Source organism: Trichomycterus rosablanca, chromosome 15, assembly GCF_030014385.1.
Source record: "Trichomycterus rosablanca isolate fTriRos1 chromosome 15, fTriRos1.hap1, whole genome shotgun sequence".
In the NCBI taxonomy this organism is placed as follows: Eukaryota; Metazoa; Chordata; class Actinopteri; order Siluriformes; family Trichomycteridae; genus Trichomycterus; species Trichomycterus rosablanca.
The window spans coordinates 23,927,344-23,949,072 of record NC_086002.1 but is presented as its reverse complement, the minus strand read 5'-3'; the positions used below and the strand labels follow the sequence as shown (position 1 = coordinate 23,949,072).

The 21,729-nt window shown below is 37.3% G+C and overlaps 4 non-coding genes and 2 pseudogenes across 4 annotated transcripts; 3 read left to right on the top strand and 3 right to left on the bottom strand.

Annotated features, from left to right (window-relative positions):
- The window catches only part of LOC134328715 (zinc finger protein 271-like), a 525,414-nt pseudogene that overhangs the window by 145,375 nt on the left and 358,310 nt on the right, over nt 1-21,729 (top strand).
- On the top strand, nt 4,840-4,912 carry trnak-cuu (transfer RNA lysine (anticodon CUU)). Its single transcript has one exon. It is a non-coding gene; the product is annotated as a tRNA-Lys (tRNA).
- Nucleotides 5,086-5,159, bottom strand: trnan-guu (transfer RNA asparagine (anticodon GUU)). The gene has a single exon. It is a non-coding gene; the product is annotated as a tRNA-Asn (tRNA).
- On the bottom strand, nt 7,714-7,830 carry LOC134329662 (5S ribosomal RNA; annotated as a pseudogene).
- On the bottom strand, nt 10,223-10,295 carry trnam-cau (transfer RNA methionine (anticodon CAU)). Its single transcript has one exon. It is a non-coding gene; the product is annotated as a tRNA-Met (tRNA).
- On the top strand, nt 11,147-11,219 carry trnam-cau (transfer RNA methionine (anticodon CAU)). The gene has a single exon. It is a non-coding gene; the product is annotated as a tRNA-Met (tRNA).

The following is a 21,729-nucleotide window of genomic DNA, read 5'->3' as shown; positions in this document are numbered from 1 at the left end:
ATTTTGTGCATCAGAACACGGTAAATAATGTTTATTAAACTGTAAACAGCAGTTTTACCCTCTTCAACGCTTCAGGGGGGTATTCCAGAAAGCAGGTTAAGTGATTAAACCGGGTAAGTTAACTCAGAATTAAGGAAAACTCGGGGTTTTCCGTTCCAGAAACCGAGATTAAAGAGAGCCTGTGTCAGTTACTATAGCAACTTACGCTCTGAAGCTAACCTGCTGGTTGGCAGGTTAACTTAAACCTAACCCGGAGTTACACACACTTCTCTCATGTAAACCTGGCGTGTTCTTTACTCCAGGATCCAGTGGATACCGACGCGCTAAGCATTTGAACAGATCTTAGTCAGGAACGAGTCATTAAACTTAGTTTAGTCATTTCCGGATGGATTTATTCGCAAACCTTTCAGTTTTTATCACAGTCAGTCAATTCAGGGAGAGTGGGGACAGTTGCCACAAGGGGCAGCTGCAACATTATTAATCACAATAATCACAATATTAATAAAAAGGCTTGTAACAACATTAATTATAACATTATGGATGAAATGTTATGGATTAATATAGAATACCTTAAACACACACAGTTTAGTAAGCTAAAGTCATTTGTGGTTTAAATTGATTGTAGTAATTAACCCCAAACATGGTTGTTACTTGAAAAAAAAAAAAAAAGAATATATATATATATATACTGTATATATGTGTGTGTGTGTATATATGTGTGTGTGTGTGTGTGTGTGTGTGTGTGTGTGTGTATAATTTTACTGGTAGTAGTATTTTTACAGTCACATTAATGAGTGAAAACCCTGTATGTACAAAAAAAGTATTTGAAAAATTATGTAATGATTTTACTACATATCAATGAATGTTGCAACTGCCCTGTTATGGGTCTGTTCAAGTATTATTTTTTACACATATTATCATATGCATATATGTTACAGTTGTGTGTGGGTGGGTAGCTGACAGATGTGGATTTTATTTTATTTAAATGTTGTATTTTATTATTTGAACAGCAGACAGAATATCCCTCCACATACAGGTAGTGACCATTATCTTAAAAAACGAATAAATGTCAAATAAAACAGTGTAACATTTAATACATGTTCTGCAACCTACTGTTCTCCATCTTATGCAGATGCTTTCATCAAGATCTTATGTGATGCTCCCCACATTACAAACATTGAAGCCAAATGGTCAGGCTCTGTGCATGATCACTGAAAATAAAACAATGTAACAAGTTCATTTCCTTGTCCTTATTCTTTAGTGAGAACATTTATATTTATACACCCGTAGCACCGACACCCATCTTAAATTCAAGCAACTGAATTTCTAGCCTTGACTGTTTTATATGCTCCACCTGAGGATCACACTTTGCAGTTTGTTACTCCAGATAGACCCTGTATAGATCATTTACACCGAACTTGAAAGAAAGAGGCAAAAATAGCATGTTATGATCAAACATAGCTTAATGTGTTCTAAATATTTCAGATATTTGGTAAGACATTTTTACTGTTCTAAGCTGAGCTTTGGATGTGGATGGTCCCTCATCTGATTCGGAACTGCCCATCACATTCTGTTAGAGGACAGTCACACACATTATAATGGTAGATCAAATGAAATGCCATGCTCTATGTTCAACATATACTGTTCCTCTGTAGGCCTCCCAGTATCATCCCACTCTGAGGCAGCGGAGATGGTTTCTTTATCGTTCTTCAACAGTGTTTTTTTTTTTTTGTATTAAAGAACATTATTTATACTCATCAGGATCTAGGGACATTTAGATCACTAACAATTGCAGGAGGCTCAAACCACCAATCACTGTAGAGATGGCAATAAAAAGTATTCAGACTGTACCAATGCAGTTCTTAATATTCCACAGTTTATGCACTACACACTAATGATTTACATGTAATAAACATGCCTTGAACATAGGCAGTTTTTGTATTTTATTTTTATCTGCTGCTATGTGCATCTGATTCCACTTGGATTACACCTAGATTGAGTAAATGAAAGGGAAAAAACGTGTAAAATCGTGACAAACTGACATATTAAACATTTTGCCCTATCCTTCTGCTAAATGTTGAATTATGTTTCAACAAGTTTTTTTATTGAATTTAAACTCACGCATTAACTCACATTTAACTAACTTTTTTACTAAATGTTTGCACATGCAAACATTAAAATAAACACTTCTATTGGTGTAAAATATGACGCACTACTTTTTCTTTCATTCACATCCATGATGAATCCATTTATCGCCACTCCATTGAGAATGCCTGTTTATAGTTAACCGTGAACGCGATTCTGCCGGGTTTAATCTACTCAGAGTTGAGTAATCTAACCCTGAACCGCTTTACTGGAACAGAAAACTCCGTCTATGACACGGTGAGATAAGTCAACTCGGAGTTCAGGTTTAAGTTTGAAGTTTGTTAAACCCGCTTTCTGGAATATCCCCCAGGTACCGTAATACATGGTTTAGACACACAGTAAAACATTTAGTGTAGATGGCGCAGTGATAATTAAGTACACAATTAAAGACGCTCGCTTACACTTTTCAGCTGACTGTGACTACAAAAGTCTACAAAACCACCTGTAAACAAAGTTCAACTATAAACAAAGTTCAACTGTAAACAAAGTTAAACTAAGTTCCACCGTAAACAAAGTTCCAGTATAAACAAAGTTCAACTGTAAACAAAGTTCACCTGTAAACAAAGTTCAACTGTAAACAAAGTTCAACTGTAAACAAAGTTCAACTATAAACAAAGTTTAAAAATATCACGTGTTTATATAAAAATGTGAGATTTAATCATGAAGAAACTCGGTTCTAATCAATCGATTCATTTTGGTAAATCGGTTCAAATGAATCGGTTCATCAGTACTGAATCTTGTGTGATGCTAACAGTTAGCGGAGCAGCTAATAGTTTGTGTTTAAATGGAAGTGGAGTTAAAGCTCCTCAAATCCTCACAATGATGTTTTATTATGAACTGTAGTTTTATTATGAATTAGAATGTAGTTATAATGAAATATAAGGGTTATAATTAAATCCATATTTTACTTACAGGTGAGGCTCTACAGTACAAAAACAGCAGCTTCTTGTTCTTCTTATGATGATTAATGGCGGATGGCAGAACAACTTAAGACGCACCAGCGCCACCAACTTGACTGGAATTGAACAGCAGCTCAGCAATAATAAATCTCCACTAGCACATCTGTATCTCTCTATTGCCGAGGAGTTAATATGTGTTTATATCACTTCATGTATCTATACGTATCTATTCTATTAATATTCATAAGCATGCACACACACACATACACAACACACACACCCACACACACACATGCTTCCATGTTCACATGTTTTTGCTGTATGTGTTATGTAGATAATATTTAGGTGATTTGATGTATTTTTATGTTGTTGAGCTTTGAATGTTATTTTTGCTTCACTGTATGTATGGTGCATCATTAAACTGTTATACATTATTTTATTCTATTTTGTTAGATGAGATGGTTTGTCTTTGTATTTTAAATGACAGCTAACGATAGTGATCCGACTCTTTTAAGTATTGTGTATAACATATAAAATGTTGACTTCATCAAAAAGAATCGACTCCCTTAGCTTCCAACTGTTCATTGCTGAGTACAATCAAATTAGTGAATCGACTCTTTCGAGTCTATTCATGTCGTTTGACTTAAAGAACCGGATTAAGGAATCGACTCGTTTGATTCATTTGAACGCGCAGACTCACTCGCTCTCCCGCTGTGCGCTTCTCAAACTGAACTGCGTCTTTCTGTACATGAGGAAGAAATCTATGTAGAGATCTCAAATAACATGAACCTGAAGGTCTGAACTTACATTGTAGAAAAGAAAAACGAGCCAGTAGCAGCAGTGTGCACATTAAACCATTTACAGAAGGGTCATTAAGTTTAGTAAATTGAGATAATGGCATGTTTCTGACCTGAATGAGAGGGGCAGTAAAAAAATCTCACACTGTCAGAGACAATGTTTGAAGTCCAGGTTAATAGTACCTGCTAGTTAGAGAAGGATCACTTGTTTGTTAGTTTAAGTCCAAAAGTGGGTGAGGCCCGTACGGGGATCGAACCCACAACCTTGGCGTTATTAGCACCACACTCTAACCAACTGAGCTAACCGGCCAGTACATCTATTCTCTCTTTAGATCTTTGTACATAATTCTACACTGACCCAGTTCAACAGCTGAAACAGACTTTCTTAATACACATCTAAGAGGTTTTGTGGGTTCTTCTATGTGTGAACTATCTAAACTATATATTTCTTAAAGTTCTTGACTGAGTTTAATGTCACCAACCAGTGAGTGGAGCAGATACGACTCAGGTCCTGCACACAGTAAGTAGTGCTGATACACAGTACCAGCCTGCACACCAGAGAGGCTCCAAACATCAAGTTTTCACTCATTAAATCATGTAGTTTGTGAACTTTGTGGAATGAATGTAGGATTTATACATGTAGATTCTGGGTTTTAGGAAGTTGAGCTACTGTTAATAATTTTTCAATTGAACTAAAAACAACCTGAATTGATATTTTAATTTACAAGCAAATGTAAAGTATATTTCTATATGAAGAGCATCTGTTTCCAGATAATATACACTGAGGTGTAAAGCATAATGGAGCGGGTTCAGTAATTGTGTAGTAGTTTAAAAGTGACAGTAAATCTGTGTCTGTTTCTGTTACTTATTCTGAATTGTGTTTGTTTGTAAACTGTGAAGTAGTTCTTAATCTGGTCGTGATGTTAGTGAATTAAACCTACATCTCTCTGATGATCTGACCGATGAGCTGTCTGCTGAGCTTCTGACCTGCTGCTTAAGCCCGGCTAGCTCAGTCGGTAGAGCATGAGACTCTTAATCTCAGGGTCGTGGGTTCGAGCCCCACGTTGGGCGAGTATCTTCATTTAACATTTACAGAAACCAAAACAGCCGGTCTCCAGTGACTTATCAGGTGGATATTTGTGCTTGTAGGACTGTTGTTTACTGGATGTTTTTAGTTACTTATTTCCACTATACTGTGGGATTACATGTTGTTGTGTCTGGCAGGCAGGTTGATAAAAGGCACTCGTCCCTGGGTGGGCTCGAACCACCAACCTTTCGGTTAACAGCCGAACGCGCTAACCGATTGCGCCACAGAGACACGCACAGCTCTTTCACATGATTACTTCATGCTAATAAACAGTATAACATTGTATTTACGTGTCCAGCCCTGCTACACAAACTGTCATTTTTGTCCCTGTTAAAAACTTTAGCTTAGTTAAAGCAAATAAAGACACATTTAAAATGTTCATCTTTTATTACAGGTTTAAAGTTGCATAAAACAAATGTTTGTACAAATAATAAAAAACCAAAGTACAAAATAAACATTTCACTTATTTTAATGATCTCACAAATCACTTCTCAGTTTTAAAGGTCAAAGGCAGCAGCATCTTTTAGATCAGAACATCTATTAACATTAAATATCACTAAAGAGGAAATCCTGAAGACAGCAATGTAAACCTTTCGTTTATATAAAGTAAAGTTACATAGTTGATCCATGGTAAAAAAAAGAACCCACAGCTCAGCACAATGGTTAAACTGCACAACCCAACAAGTTAAAATAACCCATCATGTGCAAGGACGGATTAAGGATAGTTTGGGCCCCTAGGCAAAGAGTTGCCCAGGGCAACCTAAAGTGAGCTCACTGTTGGACATATTGTCAGGCATGAAAAGAACATCAAATAGCTCAGTTAAGTGTGTGTATGCATTCAAACGGTGGTTGAGACAGGACACAAGTTTGTCAATGACAACATTGAAAGTTTCGATCCGAAACTTGTCCTTTCCGTTAAATGCTACACCTGGCTCTGCACTATCATCAGACATAATTTTGCGCTTCTTTGTACGCTGGAGGTCATGCCTGTACTCTTGGGAGACAGCAGTGGTGACATTTAAAGCTGCCCCTTCAAACACCTCAAAGTTATCTCTCTGTGCTGCCACAAAGTCTCGTAAAGACAAGAGAAGTTGTGTAGCTGTACATATGTCAATATCATGCTTCTGCAGCTGCAGGCTTGTGGCTTGGAACCTCTGTAGTATTGTGTCCCAGAAGTATGCCATGAAGGCCATCTCCAACGTGTCCAATTTGTCACAGAGTGCAGAGGCTTCACTTCGAGTTACAAATTTCTCCTCCATATCATTCAATGCCTCTCTCAGTTGTGCATAATATTTCCAAAGAGCCTTAGTTGACTCAGCTCGTGCGCTTCATCGAGTACCTGACAGTGATTTCAGTGTGAGTTTGATATCAGTATCACTGAAAACCTTTCCCCACCTGTGTGTAGATGATGCACAAAATGTGTACATTGCCTGTACAAAGTCAAAAAAACGTCCAACTTCTGGGCTACTGTCAACAGCATTGACACCAACTAAATTCAGTGAATGTGCTGCACAGGGGACATAACAAATCAAAGGGTTTCTTTGTTTAAGATGAGCTTGGACTCCATTGTACTTTCCCGACATGTTACTTGCATTATCATATGACTGGCCCCTACAGTTGGATAAGTCTAGGCCCAGATTCTCCACCATAGCAACGACACACTCTGCCAAACTGTCCCCACTATGGTTTTCAATAGGCTTAAAAGCTAGAAAACGCTCAACTACATGGCCGTCATTATTAACAAACCTGAAAATAAAAGTAAGTTGGTCCACATGAGCAAGGTCTGGAGTGGAGTCAACTATAACAGAGAAGTATTTTGGCTAGGGCCTAAAAGCATGGCTAGGGGCCCCAAGAGGCCCTGGGGTCAAAGTCCCTAATAGTCAGAGGATCCTTAAAATGGAGGGCCCTCGGAAATAAAAATATATTGTATCATAAATGTTTTGGGCCAGGGCCCCCCCGGGGCCCCCCTCCCTCAAGGGCCCCTGGGAGCTGGCCCCACTGGCCCGGTCAGTAATCCAGCCATGATCATGTGTTCTGTCCAATATTTACACAGTGCTGGGTTGCCAAATAACACTTTATCGCCTACTTTCGGCCTTTTCTTTCCTCTGCAGGTCTACAACACGTTACAAAAACACTTGGGACAGAAAAGTCATAAACACTCTTTAATTTTCATATATTATAAAATCTGTACCCAAGTAACAAGCTGTGATTTATTTCTAGCACCAGTAGATGGAGACGATGTCTGTACAACATGTTGAACTTCACCAGGGCCGGAGTGCGCCCCTTTTTCAGCCCGGGAGTTTCATGCCCAAACCCGGCCCACATTTTTTCCAATTTAAATGAATTCGTTATAATAATTAGACGCTGTAGATGTACATGTACAAGTACATGCATTTTAAGTTACTTTATATGTTTATAGTTAAATAAAGTTCAACATACAAAGAAAAGTGCAGTCTTTTTTGCTTTTTTGGGGATCGAGTGGATTGGATATTAGTGGAACACGCTTTAGCCATAGGTCTCCGCATCATCTTAAAACTTTCACGAACTTTGGATCTAAGTGTCAAGATTATTTTTCCCAGCCGGCCCATCGGGAATCCTCCCGAATCTCCAGATTAGCCACTCCGGACCTGAACTTCACTTTAAAAGTCAGTTGAATGTGTTTTACTGTAGTAAAAATGAAAGTTTGAGCTGATCTTTGTGTCATTGTGTAGCTTTGATGAAGAAAAAGCCGCTGGGTCAGTGTGTAACAGGAGGTTTGGAGTGAAGGTGGGTGTGTGTGGATAAAAGCTTACAGCAGCTGGTATTCCCAGGTGGTCTCCCATCCAAGTACTAATCAGGCCCGACACTGCTTAGCTTCCGAGATCAGACGAGATCGGGTGTTCTCAGGGTGGTTCTCTGAAGCCAAAATCAAAGATGAACAGGGTGATATTCTTACTTTCAGTGATTAAATTACTCAGGTTAGAAAGTCCTGAAACACAGCACATGCTCACCTGACTCGCTCTCAACCATGCCGCCTTTAATCGTTAAGGTGTGTGTGGCCCATACAAGGATCAAACCCACAACATTGGCGTCATTAGCACCACGCTCTAACCAACTGAGCTAACCGGCCAGTTCAGCTGTTTGCTTTAGATCTTTGTACATAATTCTACACTAACTCCATTCAACCAGCTGCATGGCAGCACAAAAACCATTTGAGATTCTGCACACTTTTAGTGAAGATCTGTAAAAATGAGCATCGCCTAAACTAAATTTGGTTGTTACTGCACCAGAAATGCAGCAGTTTCATATTACTGTAATGATCCGAGATCTCAGTCCGACTGTCTAGTCATTTCTTATGTTCAGACTTTCTTAATACACATCTAACAGGTTTTGTGGGTATATATATATATATATATATATATATAATGTATGTGTGAGTGTTCAATTCCCAGGTGGAGCGGTCGGGGTTCTTTCTATGTGGAGTTTGCATGTTCTCCCTGTATCTGTGTGGATTTCCTCCGGATGCTTCGGTTTCCTCCCACAGTCCATAGATGTGCAAGTGAGGTGAATTGGAGATACTGAATTGTCCATGACTGTTTGTCTTTTATTCATTATCAAATGTTATATGTCAGACCATCATAAATTTTCCTGTCAATTGATTAATTTGATGTTACAGTATTAACATGTCTTTCTCCAAAAAAACATATTTGTTGTAAATGCGAGGAGGAACTTTGATTTTTTTTTTTATTCGTATGTTTATTATAGCAGGTTATCAAGACTTAAAGTCATTACAGAATTTATCAGTGTCAAGCTGGCAGCAATGGGGTATGAAATATATATGCTGTTCAGTTCAAAACCTTGTATCGCGTTACAAAAGAAAAAAAAAATTCCATTTGAAGTCAAATGTAAAAAGATTTTATTTCAAGTCTTTTTAACACCATTCAAGTGGTCTATTTATCATGAAATGAATGCTAAACAACTGCCAGATTCACAAAACATGAGAAACAGCAAAAACTGTTTTACACACTCAATGAATTATTTAGGTGGTGGATCATTCTCAACACTACAGTGACACTGACATGGTGGTGGTGTGTTAGTGTGTGTTGTGCTGGTATGAGTGGATCAGACACTGCTGGAGTTTTTAAACACCTCAGTCAGTGCTGGACTGAGAATCGTCCACCAACCAAAAATATCCAACCAACAGCGCCACGTGGGCAGCGTCCTGTGACCACTGATGAAGGTCTAGAAGATGACCAACTAAAAAAAGCAGCAATAGATTAGCGATCTTCTCTGACTTTACATCTACAAGGTGGAACAACTAGGTAGGAGTGTCTAATAGAGTGGACAGTGAGTATAGGACACGGTATTTAAAAACTCCAGCAGCACTGCTGTGTCTGATCCACTCATACCAGCACAACACACACTAACACACCACCACCATGTCAGCGTCACTGCAGTGCTGAGAATGATCCACCACCTAAATAATACCTGCTCTGTGGGGGTCCTGGTCATCAAGAACAAAAAGGAGGCTATCACAGTATAGAAAGAAACAAATGAACTACAGTCTGTAATTGTAGAACTGATAAAATAATCTAAATATAAAGTGTAGATATAAAAGGTATGTTTACATAATGAAGAGGCTTTTGTTGGCTTTTTATGCTTTTGTTTAAAAACAGAAAGAGTATAAACTATAATATATATTTACAATATTTAAATGTACACGTTCTTTAAAAAATTGCAGACAAAAACGAATGTCAGCCATGTTTATTTTTCTGTGAGAGAAGAGATGCCGCAATGAATTCTGGGATTGCCTTCATTACTAAGGACGCTTCCGATTCTCACACGTTCTTAAGTCAAAATAACATTGAAATATTAAGATGCCTCAGTAGTGAGCTTAATAAGGCATCTGGGATTTGGAACAGGTGTATAGCTGCTATTTTGTTTGCATAGTTTATTTGTTTTTTTTTTAATAATATTTACTACTTAAAGAGGTTTTGATTGTGAAATAAAATATTAAATGACCCATTTTGTCAATCCTGTTAATTCCCTTATGTGATATTGAAGCTTTCTTAGTTTAATGCTCAGTTTCAACCAAGTACAAAGATGTAGCTTGTCATAATGTTTTGTATCCCTTGTAGGCACCACCATTTCTCACAGATAAGCCTCTTATTTAGAGTAAGATACGTGCATTATTAATATTATTAATAATGTGGTGAAAATTCCTGCTTTTTTTGAAAGTCACTAAATGACATGAAACCAGTCTGCTAACTGGGCTTAGATTCGGCACAGTAACTAAATTGATCCCTCAAGGACCTTGCCCCGTGTGAGGATCGAACTCATGCCCTTCAGATTATGAGACTGATGCACTACCTACTGCGCTAACGAGGCTGACAAAGACATGTAGAGACATCAAAATCCGACCGTTTCATTGGCTGAAGTTTAAGCACAATATTGAAAAACAGAATCTAAATCTAAGCATCAAGGCAGTTGAGGGACCAGTTTAGTTGCAGCCCAGTTAGCAGACTGGTTTCATGTCATTTAGTGACTTTCATCAGCACTGTAAATAGAACAGGTAGTGAACATACATCTACAGAAGATCTTCAGAAGGGTGTGAGTTTTATTCTCATCTTGTTCTTGATGCTTACATTTAGATTCTGCTTTTCAGTATTGTACCTAAACTTCAGCCGAAGTACTTAGACAGTGATTCCATCAGGTTTTGGTGCTAAGTTAACAGTTAGCACCTTGCCATTCAAAACCATGGGGTGGGTTGGCATAACGCGCAAGCATGTCAATATAATATCTCTGTGTACCGAATACGGTTACATTCACTGACAAGCCTGAACTTGCAAAAAAAAAAACACACTTGTGCAAGTTTATAGAATATAATATTATCTCCCTCTCTCTGTGTGTGTGTGTGTGTGTGTGTGTGTGTGTGTGTGTGTGTGTGTGTGATGTGTTTCGGATTTGAATTCCGACAATAAACAGCTTTTATTATGACTGATTCATTCCCCGTACTGATGTGAAGCAGATTGGGTGTATTACAGCCGATAAGAACACCACAAAAATGAAAACATATTAAACATATATATATAACGGCTCCCAGAGATGCGACTCGCTTCATTTGAAAGAGCCGTTCATTAGAATCAAATCTGATTTTCAATATTGTGCCTAAACTTCAGCCAAAGAAACGGTCGGATTCAGACATCTCCACATGTTTTTGTCTACTTATGTTCATGTCAGCCTCGTTAGCGCAGTAGGTAGCGTGTCAGTCTCATAATCTGAAGGTCTTGAGTTCGATCCTCACACGGGGCAAGGCCTTTGAGGGACTGGTTTAGTTGCTGAGCCTAATCTAAGCCCAGTTAACAGACTGATTTTATGTCATTTAGTGACTTTCATCAGCACTGTAAATAGAACAGGTAGTGAACATACACTTACAGTCAGAAAGGTGTGAGTTTGATTCTAGGGCTGCACGATATTGGAAAAAACTGACATTGCGATTTTTTTTCCTGCGATATATACAGTATATTGCGATTTTTAAAAAATGCAGGAATTTTCACCACATTATTAATAATATTGGGCCAGTGATAGCTCAGTGGTTAAGGTCTTGGACTAGTAAACAGAAGGTTGCCGGTTCAAGCCCCGCCACCACCAAGTTGCCACTGTTGGGTCCCTGAGCAAGGCCCTTAACCCTCAGTTGCTCATCGTGTTCCCATTGTGTAAGTCGCTTTGAATAAAAGCGCCTGCTAAATGCTGAAAATGAAATGAAATGAAAATGAAATAATATTAATAATGCATGTATGTTACTCTAAATAAGGGGCTCATCTGTGAAAAATGGTGCTGCCTACAAGGGATACAAAAGATTATGACAAGCTACATCTTTGTACTAGGTTGAAACTGAGCATTAAACTAAGAAAGCTTCAATATCACATAAGGGAATTAACATTATTGACAACCTGGGTCATTTAGGGGTGGTTTCCCAGACAGGGTTTAATTTAAGACAGGAGTAGGCCTTAATCTGGAATAGTAAATCCTGTCTTTAAAAAAGACTTTCTGAAACACAGATTAGCTACTGATTACTAACACCTGGACTATGGAGTCTCAAACTATCTTAAAACTAGCTACGGCTCAGTGTTGGGACCGTTGCTGTTTCTTATTTACATCCTGCCCCTTGGTGAAATATTTCGTCATCATGGGTTAAATTTTCACTGCTACACTGAGGACACCTTATAAACCTTATACCATCTGATCCATTTCCACCACCATCCCTCACCGAGTGCATCTGTGATCTTAACTCATGGCTGTGGTTAACTCATGGCTCAAACTTTCTTCTATTGAATACCCATAAGACGGAGTATCTCATTATTGGCTCAGTGTCAGTACCAGGGTCTGTCATGGTATGGGGCTGTGTCAGTGCCAGGGTCTGTCATGGTATGGGGGTGTGTCAGTACCAGGGTGTGTCATGGTATGAGGTGTGTCAGTGCCCCCGGTAAAGGTCATTTACACTCTATGATGCAGCATTAATACAGAAAAGTATATTGAGATCTTCATTAATAAATGAAATGAAGTTGAGCAGATAAAACATTAATTATTTCAGGTTCATCCTGTCTGCAATCAAATAAAACCAAAGTAAATGTAAGAAACTCTGTGTTTTTATTATTTGCATTTTCCATTCTGTCTAACTTTTTCTGATTTGGAGTTGTACATTCTAAAACGTTCTCAAAAACTAATGTCATCAAAATTAAGTAACGGGTCACTTTTGTCAGCAGTAACATGTCTAGCTGGTGGTACTCACTGATCTTCATTGACATAGTGCAAGTAATTCATTTGTTTTCTTTGACAAACAACATTAATCTGAAGTTAAACCTGCCTCCTGTGGGGTTTAAATTAAGCCTCAATTTGGTCCTGCAATAGATCTAATCTTCATTCAAGAAATCAAATTAGATCATTCAGAATTAGGCTTAATCTAGGCCTATTTTAAGCCATGACTGAGAAAGCAGATTTCTTTTAATTTAGTTTAAAAGGCTGTTTTAGTCTAGGACTAGGCTTAATCTCTGTCCGGGAAACCACCCCAATATGTCTAACATTAGTGTAGTTTATTTTTATTTAAACTAAATGTGTAAAGTAAAAGGACACGTTATAAGAAAGTAAAGCACCATAAAGAAGAAATCTGAGCTTTATATATCTGAATTTATCTACAACCCTACTGAGAGCAGCTACTTACAAAAATGTATGTATTACAAGAATTCACCTAAAAGTCATGAAAATTCATTCAGATTTAGCAATTTAATGATGCATAAACCTTAATCATTAAAAAGTATCGGTATCAGATCAATACCGGCCCTGTATGTACTTGGTTTTGGATTGATACCAGATTCTGCAGTATCACACACCACTAGTAGTTCTCTCTAAATCTAACTGAGAGATACAGGACTAATGGAGGTTTATATCTGCTGAGCTGCTGTTTAACTCCAGTCCAGTTGGTGACGCTGGTGCGTCTTAAGTTGTTCTGCCATCCGCCATTAACCATCATAAGAAGAACAAGAAGCTGCTGTGTTTGTACTGTACAGCCTCATACGGTGGCCGAGAAGTGCAAAACAAATTTACATTTCAGAAAACAAAATTACAAAAAAACAAAAACAAATTTACAACAAAAGCAAAAACAAATTTACAAGTGCTCGGGTACCCAGTGTTTGTAAATTTGTTTTGGCATATGTAAAAGTGTTTCAGCACTTGTAAATTTATTTTCGGCATATGTAATTTTGTTTTCTAAAATGTATATTTGTTTTGCACTTCCCGGCCGCACATATTTGACGGAAAAGGCAGGGACAATAAACCGGAAGTGCGTGTTGCTTACCTGCTGTCAATCAAACTGTTTCTCAGCGATAAAGTGAACGGAGTTTGTGATGGTGACGATAAACAAGGTTTTGTCTAGTTTGTGGAAATCATTTTATCCAGTTGACCCGCTATTGTTTTTCTTGTGGAAAGTTTTGTGCAGATGTTTAGACGTGGCGTGTGCATCTCTATCTACCGTCCGCTCTTCTAAACATCTAAGGAATTCCCACAAGAACAACAAAAGCGAAATAATGAAAATAATTAACACAAAATGGACAAAACATTGTTTATTAGGGACGGAACATTTGATACCGAGGCTTTAAAACTTGTTTCACTTTTGTAACAGTGGACTCAGTGTATCGGAGCTTATATTAAAGCAGCATGTGCGGGACTGATGAAGCTTTGGCGCTGTGTTTTATCTCACTCACTATATAAGAGACAATCAAACCAGGGTTACCCACCGTCCTGTAACATACACAATCCTTCTTTATCTGGAGACTAAACACCGCGTTCAGTATTGAACTGATACAGGACGCTTTGTTCCGTATTTTTATCAATGGGAGACGGTGTGGTGTATGAAACAGAAGGAAACTGCTGCTTAATTCATTATATTAAATAGTGTTCACTTTTATTGTTAGTAACGTGACATAACCTGTTTAATAAACCGCTGTATGAGTAGCACAGTGGGCGGAGTGCGTTGTTTTGCCTAAAATATGGTTCTGACTTATTATTATAAAGAATGAAAATAATAAATGTTAAACACCATAAATAAAACCTTTGTTCTCATGACTGTGTAAGGTCCCCCCCTGCTGCTATAACCAGCACACACACACCGTTACTAAGAATAAAAGTGAACACTACTTAATATAATTCCCTCAGTCTCCCACTGATAAAAATACGGAACAAAGCGTCCTGTATCAGTTCAATACTGAACGCGGTGTTTAGTCTCCAGATAAAGAAGGATTGTGTATGTTACAGGACGGTGGGTAACCCTGGTTTGATTGTCTCTTATATAGTGAGTGAGATAAAACACAGCACAAAGCTTCATCAGTCCCGCACATGCTGCTTTAATATAAGCTCCGATACACTGAGTCCACTGTTACAAAAGTGAAACAAGTTTTAAAGCCTCGGTATCAAATGTTCCGTCCCTAATAAACAATGTTTTGTCCATTTTGTGTTAATTATTTTCATTATTTCGCTTTTGTTGTTCTTGTGGGAATTCCTTAGATGTTTAGAAGAGCGGACGGTAAATAGAGATGCACACGCCACGTCTAAACATCTGCACAAAACTTTCCACAAGAAAAACAATAGCGGGTCAACTGGATAAAATGATTTCCACAAACTAGACAAAACCTTGTTTATCGTCACCATCACAAACTCCGTTCACTTTATCGCTGAGAAACAGTTTGATTGACAGCAGGTAAGCAACACGCACTTCCGGTTTATTGTCCCTGCCTTTTCCGTCAAATATGTGCGGCCGGGAAGTGCAAAACAAATATACATTTTAGAAAACAAAATTACATATGCCGAAAATAAATTTACAAGTGCTGAAACACTTTTACATATGCCAAAACAAATTTACAAACACTGGGTACCCGAGCACTTGTAAATTTGTTTTTGCTTTTGTTGTAAATTTGTTTTTGTTTTTTTGTAATTTTGTTTTCTGAAATGTAAATTTGTTTTGCACTTCTCGGCCACCGTAGCCTCATCTGTAAGTAAAATATGTATTTAATTATAACCCTTATATTTCATTATAACTACATTCTAATTCATAATAAAACTAGAGTTCATAATAAAACATCACTGTGAGGATTTGAGGAGCTTTAACTCCAGTTTCATTTAAACACACAAACTATTAGCTGCTCCGCTAACTGTTAGCATCACACATGATTCATATTACTGAACCGATTCATTTCAACCGATCCAGCAAAATGAATCAATGGAGCGGAACTGATTGAGTTTCTTCATGATTAAATCTCAAATTTTTATATAAAGAAGTGATATTTTAAAACTTTGTTTATAGTTAAACTTTGTTTACAGTTTACTAGACTGTCTGTCTGTCTGTCTGTCTATTAGAGCTTTAATAATGCAGTCAGCAGAAGAGGGACACGACACCCCTGTACATCTACAACATGAAGAATTCCAGAAGAAAATAATACAAAAGGAGGAGGATGAAGATGATGATGATTTCTTCTGTAAGTAAATGTGGAGCATGATGCCAGTACAGTGTGGTACAGTACAGTGTGGTACAGTGTGGTACAGCATGGTGCAGTACAGTGTGGTACAGCATGGTGCAGTACAGTGTGGTACAGTACAGTATGGTACAGCACAGTATGGTACAGCACAGTATGGTACAGTACAGTGTGGTACAGTACAGTGTGGTACAGTACAGTATGGTACAGTACAGTATGATACAGTACAGTGTGGTACAGTACAGTATGGTACAGTACAGTGTGGTACAGTACAGTATGGTACAGTACAGTATGGTACAGCACAGTATGGTACAGTACAGTGTGGTACAGTACAGTATGGTACAGTACAGTATGGTACAGTACAGTGTGGTACAGTACAGTATGGTACGTACAGTGTGGTACAGTACAGTATGGTACAGTACAGTATGGTACAGTACAGTATGGTACGTACAGTGTGGTACAGTACAGTATGGTACAGTACAGTATGGTACAGTACAGTATGGTACAGTACAGTATGGTACGTACAGTGTGGTACAGTACAGTATGGTACAGTACAGTATGGTACAGTACAGTATGGTACGTACAGTGTGGTACAGTACAGTATGGTACAGTACAGTATGGTACAGTACAGTATGGTACAGCACAGTATGGTACAGTACAGTGTGGTACAGTACAGCATGGTACAGTACAGTATGGTACAGTACAGTGTAGTACAGCATGGTACAGTACAGTGAGGTACAGTACAGTATGGTACAGTACAGTGTGGTACAGTACAGTATGGTACAGCACAGTATGGTACAGTTCAATATGGTACAGTACAGTGTGGTACAGTACAGCATGGTACAGTACAGTGTGGTACAGTACAGTGTGGTACAGTACAGTGTGTTACAGCATGGTGCAGTACAGTGTGGTACAGCATGGTACGGGTAGCACTGTCGCCTCACAGCAAGAAGGTCCTGGGTTCGAACCCCAGGTGGGGCGGTCCGGGTCCTTTCTGTGTGGAGTTTGCATGTTCTCCTCGTGTCTGCATGGGTTTACTCCGGGAGCTCCGGTTTCCTCCCACAGTCCAAAGACATGCAAGTGAGGTAAATTGAAGATACTAAAAATTGTCCATGACTGTGTTTGATATAACCTTGTGAATTGAATAAACTTGTGTAATGAATAACTACCGTTCCTGTCATGAATGTAACCAATGTGTAAAAACATGACGTTAAAATCCTAATAAACAAACAAACAGCATGGTACAGTACAGTGTGGTACAGTACAGTATGGTACAGTACAGTGTGGTACAGTACAGTATGGTACAGTACAGTGTGGTACAGTACAGTGTGGTACAGCATGGTGCAGTACAGTATGGTACAGTACAGTGTGGTACAGCATGGTGCAGTACAGTATGGTACAGTACAGTGTGGTACAGTACAGTATGGTACAGTACAGTGTGGTACAGCATGGTGCAGTACAGTATGGTACAGTACAGTGTGGTACAGTACAGCATGGTACAGTACAGTATGGTACAGTACAGTGTGGTACAGCATGGTACAGTACAGTGAGGTACAGTACAGTATGGTACAGTACAGTGTGGTACAGTACAGTATGGTACAGCACAGTATGGTACAGTTCAATATGGTACAGTACAGTGTGGTACAGCACAGTGTGGTACAGTACAGCTTGGTACAGTACAGCATGGTACAGTACAGTATGGTACAGCATGGTGCAGTACAGTGTGGTACAGTACAGTGTGGTACAGTACAGTATGGTACAGTGTGGTACAGTACAGTATGGTACAGTTCAATATGGTACAGTACAGTGTGGTACAGTACAGCATGGTACAGTACAGTGTGGTACAGTACAGCGTGGTACAGTACAGCATGGTACAGTACAGTGTGGTACAGTACAGTTTGGTACAGTACAGTGTGGTACAGTACAGCATGGTACAGTACAGTGTGGTACAGCATGGTGCAGTACAGTGTGGTACAGTAGTGTTTTACAATACAGTATGGTACAGTACAGTGTGGTACAGCACAGTATGGTACAGCACAGTATGGTACAGTGTGGTACAGTACAGTGTGGTACAGTACAGTGTGGTACAGTACAGTGTGGTACAATTCAATGTGGTACAGTACAGTATGGTACAGTACAGTATGGTACAGTACAGTGTGGTACAGTACAGTGTGGTTCAGTACAGTGTGGTACAGTACAGTATGGTACAGTACAGTATGGTACAGTACAGTGTGGTACAGTACAGTGTGGTACAGTACAGTATGGTACAGTACAGTGTGGTACAGTACAGTGTGGTACAGTACGGTATAGTACAGTGTGGAAAAGTACAGTGCGATACAGTACAGTGTGGTACAGTACAGTATGGTACAGTACAGTATGGTACAGTACAGTGTGATACAGTACAGTGTGGTACAGTACAGTATGGTACAGTACAGTACAGTGTGGTACAGTACAGTATGGTACAGTACAGTATGGTACAGTACAGTGTGATACAGTACAGTGTGGTACAGTACAGTGTGGTACAGTACAGTATGGTACAGTACAGTATGGTACAGTACAGTGTGATACAGTACAGTGTGATACAGTACAGTGTGGTACAGTACAGTATGGTACAGTACAGTGTGGTACAGTACAGTGTGGTACAGTACAGTATGGTACAGTACAGTGTGATACAGTACAGTGTGGTACAGTACAGTGTGGTACAGTACAGTATGGTACAGTACAGTATGGTACAGTACAGTGTGGTACAGTACAGTGTGGTACAGTACAGTATGGTACAGTACAGTATGGTACAGTATGGTACAGTACAGAGTGGTACAGTACAGTATGGTACAGTACAGTATGGTACAGTATGGTACAGTACAGTGTGGTACAGTACAGTATGGTACAGTACAGTATGGTACAGTACAGTATGGTTAGTATTGGAGTCACTAATCAGTAAAAATAATAAGAGAAAGTGGATAGTGGGATTAGAACCTGTACTGTACCGTACTGTGCTGATACACTTCAGTCTGGATTTAAGTTTTAATCTAATTAGAATTTATTTTTAATTGGAAATCAAACCCACAACCTTCAGTTTCCTCCAGTTGTTGAGTTTCTTCTTCTCATATTGATGAATTTCAGGTGAAGTCACTTTAATCCCTCCGGAACTTGTTGCTTCTGTGGAACTGCTCTTCTCAGAGGACCAACAGTGTGGAGGTTTCCAGATGAAGCCTGTGAAGAAGGAAGAACCTGAAGATACAGATGAACCCAGTAAGATATAACGTTTTTATAAAATAATTTCTCCTAATTTGGTCGTATCTGAATTACTTGTAATATTTGTGTATTTTTAGTGCATAAGAGAGCAGGTGAGTGAAATGAGGAGACAGAAGTAAAGAATATTAAACAGATCATGCTGACTGTACAGTGTGTAGACTAGTATATAATTACAGAGTAATGCCAGGTGAATACAAGTGGCTGAATGATTGGGTAATGAATGAGAATAAATAAAGTCGAGTATATAAGCTGATATATTTAATATATACATGATTGTTTGTGCTGATGGTCCTGGAGAGATGAGTCTGCAGCTTCCGTCCTGATCTTAACTGTCCTTATTGTGGGTATCAGACGTCTGATGACTGGGGTGTACTTGGGGAGCAGGAACAAAGACAGGTGATCAGACTGACCCAGGTGGGGGGGAGGGGTGTAGCTTTTTAGGCATCAGCAACATTTGTGTAAACTTGGTCCAAAATTTTGAGTCCCCTTCTGATGAAACTTTGGAATCCAGATCTTAAACTGCAGTGATTAAAGTCTCCAGAAACAATAAAGACTCCATCTGGGTTCACAAAGGTCTTTTATAGCTGCGTTAGCATTAGCATCTGGAGGGATATAAACTGCAGCAGTAACAATGCAGGAAACCTCTGGTGGTTATAATACCTGGTTATAAAGGGTCTACACGTTATAACCAGGTATTCCAGGTCAACAGAGCAGTAGGTATTAACTATGACAGAGTCCATGCACCAGGTTTTGTTTACATAAAGGCAAACACCACCACAGAAGCTCCTCATCAGTTCCACCATGCTGTGGTTTAGCTGCAGCCCATGATCCTCTTCTGTGCTTTATTATTTTCCATACTGTCCCAAGTATTTTTATTTGGGGTTGTATTATTATTATTATTATTATTATTATTAAATCTGCTGAAACCCTGTGTGAACAAAGGTTTATAGATCGTCTTTTTTGACAGGTAGTATAGAAGTACGTGTCTGTTAGTTCTAACTTAAGTGCTTAATACCAACAATAACAATCTTATTATTTTTTCTTCACAAAACAAAGACATTTCAGGTGAAGGAACCTCGATCCCTGTGGAACACCTCACCCCAGTGGACCAACAGTGTGGAGGTTTCCAGATGAAATCTGTGAAGAAGGAAGAAGCTGAAGATAAAGATGAACTCAGTAAGATATTTTTTATCTTGAGTAAAATAAGATTTGGATTGAATAGAATCAGAGGCAGCTGGGATGAAGCATCATACAGTGAAAGCTTGTATTGTGCTCATGCAGATCAGTGTGAGCAGGAAATGATGAATGCAGGATGAATCACGTTACAGGACTTTAGCATCAGATCTCAGTTTAACATTTACTAACAATCTTTATTATTTATAATGTTATAAATGTATTTATTATTTATAATGTTATAAATTATTAGATTATTTATAATGTTATAAATGTATTTGATTATTTATAATGTTATAAATGTATTTATTATTTATACTGTTATAAATGTATTTGATTATTTATAATGTTATAAATGTATTTTATTATTTATAATGTTATAAATGTATTTGATGATTTATAATGTTATAAATGTATTTGATGATTTATAATGTTATAAATGTATTTGATGATTTATAATGTTATAAATGTATTTGATGATTTATAATGTTATAAATGTATTTGATGATTTATAATGTTATAAATGTATTTGATTATTTATAATGTTATAAATGTATTTGATGATTTATAATGTTATAAATGTATTTGATTATTTATAATGTTATAAATGTATTTGATGATTTATAATGTTATAAATGTATTTGATTATTTATAATGTTATAAATGTATTTGATGATTTATAATGTTATAAATGTATTTGATTATTTATAATGTTATAAATGTATTTGATGATTTATAATGTTATAAATGTATTTGATTATTTATAATGTTATAAATGTATTTATTATTTATACTGTTATAAATGTATTTGATTATTTATAATGTTATAAATGTATTTTATTATTTATAATGTTATAAATGTATTTGATGATTTATAATGTTATAAATGTATTTGATGATTTATAATGTTATAAATGTATTTGATGATTTATAATGTTATAAATGTATTTGATGATTTATAATGTTATAAATGTATTTGATGATTTATAATGTTATAAATGTATTTGATTATTTATAATGTTATAAATGTATTTGATGATTTATAATGTTATAAATGTATTTGATGATTTATAATGTTATAAATGTATTTGATTATTTATAATGTTATAAATGTATTTGATGATTTATAATGTTATAAATGTATTTGATTATTTATAATGTTATAAATGTATTTGATGATTTATAATGTTATAAATGTATTTGATTATTTATAATGTTATAAATGTATTTGATGATTTATAATGTTATAAATGTATTTGATTATTTATAATGTTATAAATGTATTTGATGATTTATAATGTTATAAATGTATTTGATTATTTATAATGTTATAAATGTATTTATTATTTATACTGTTATAAATGTATTTG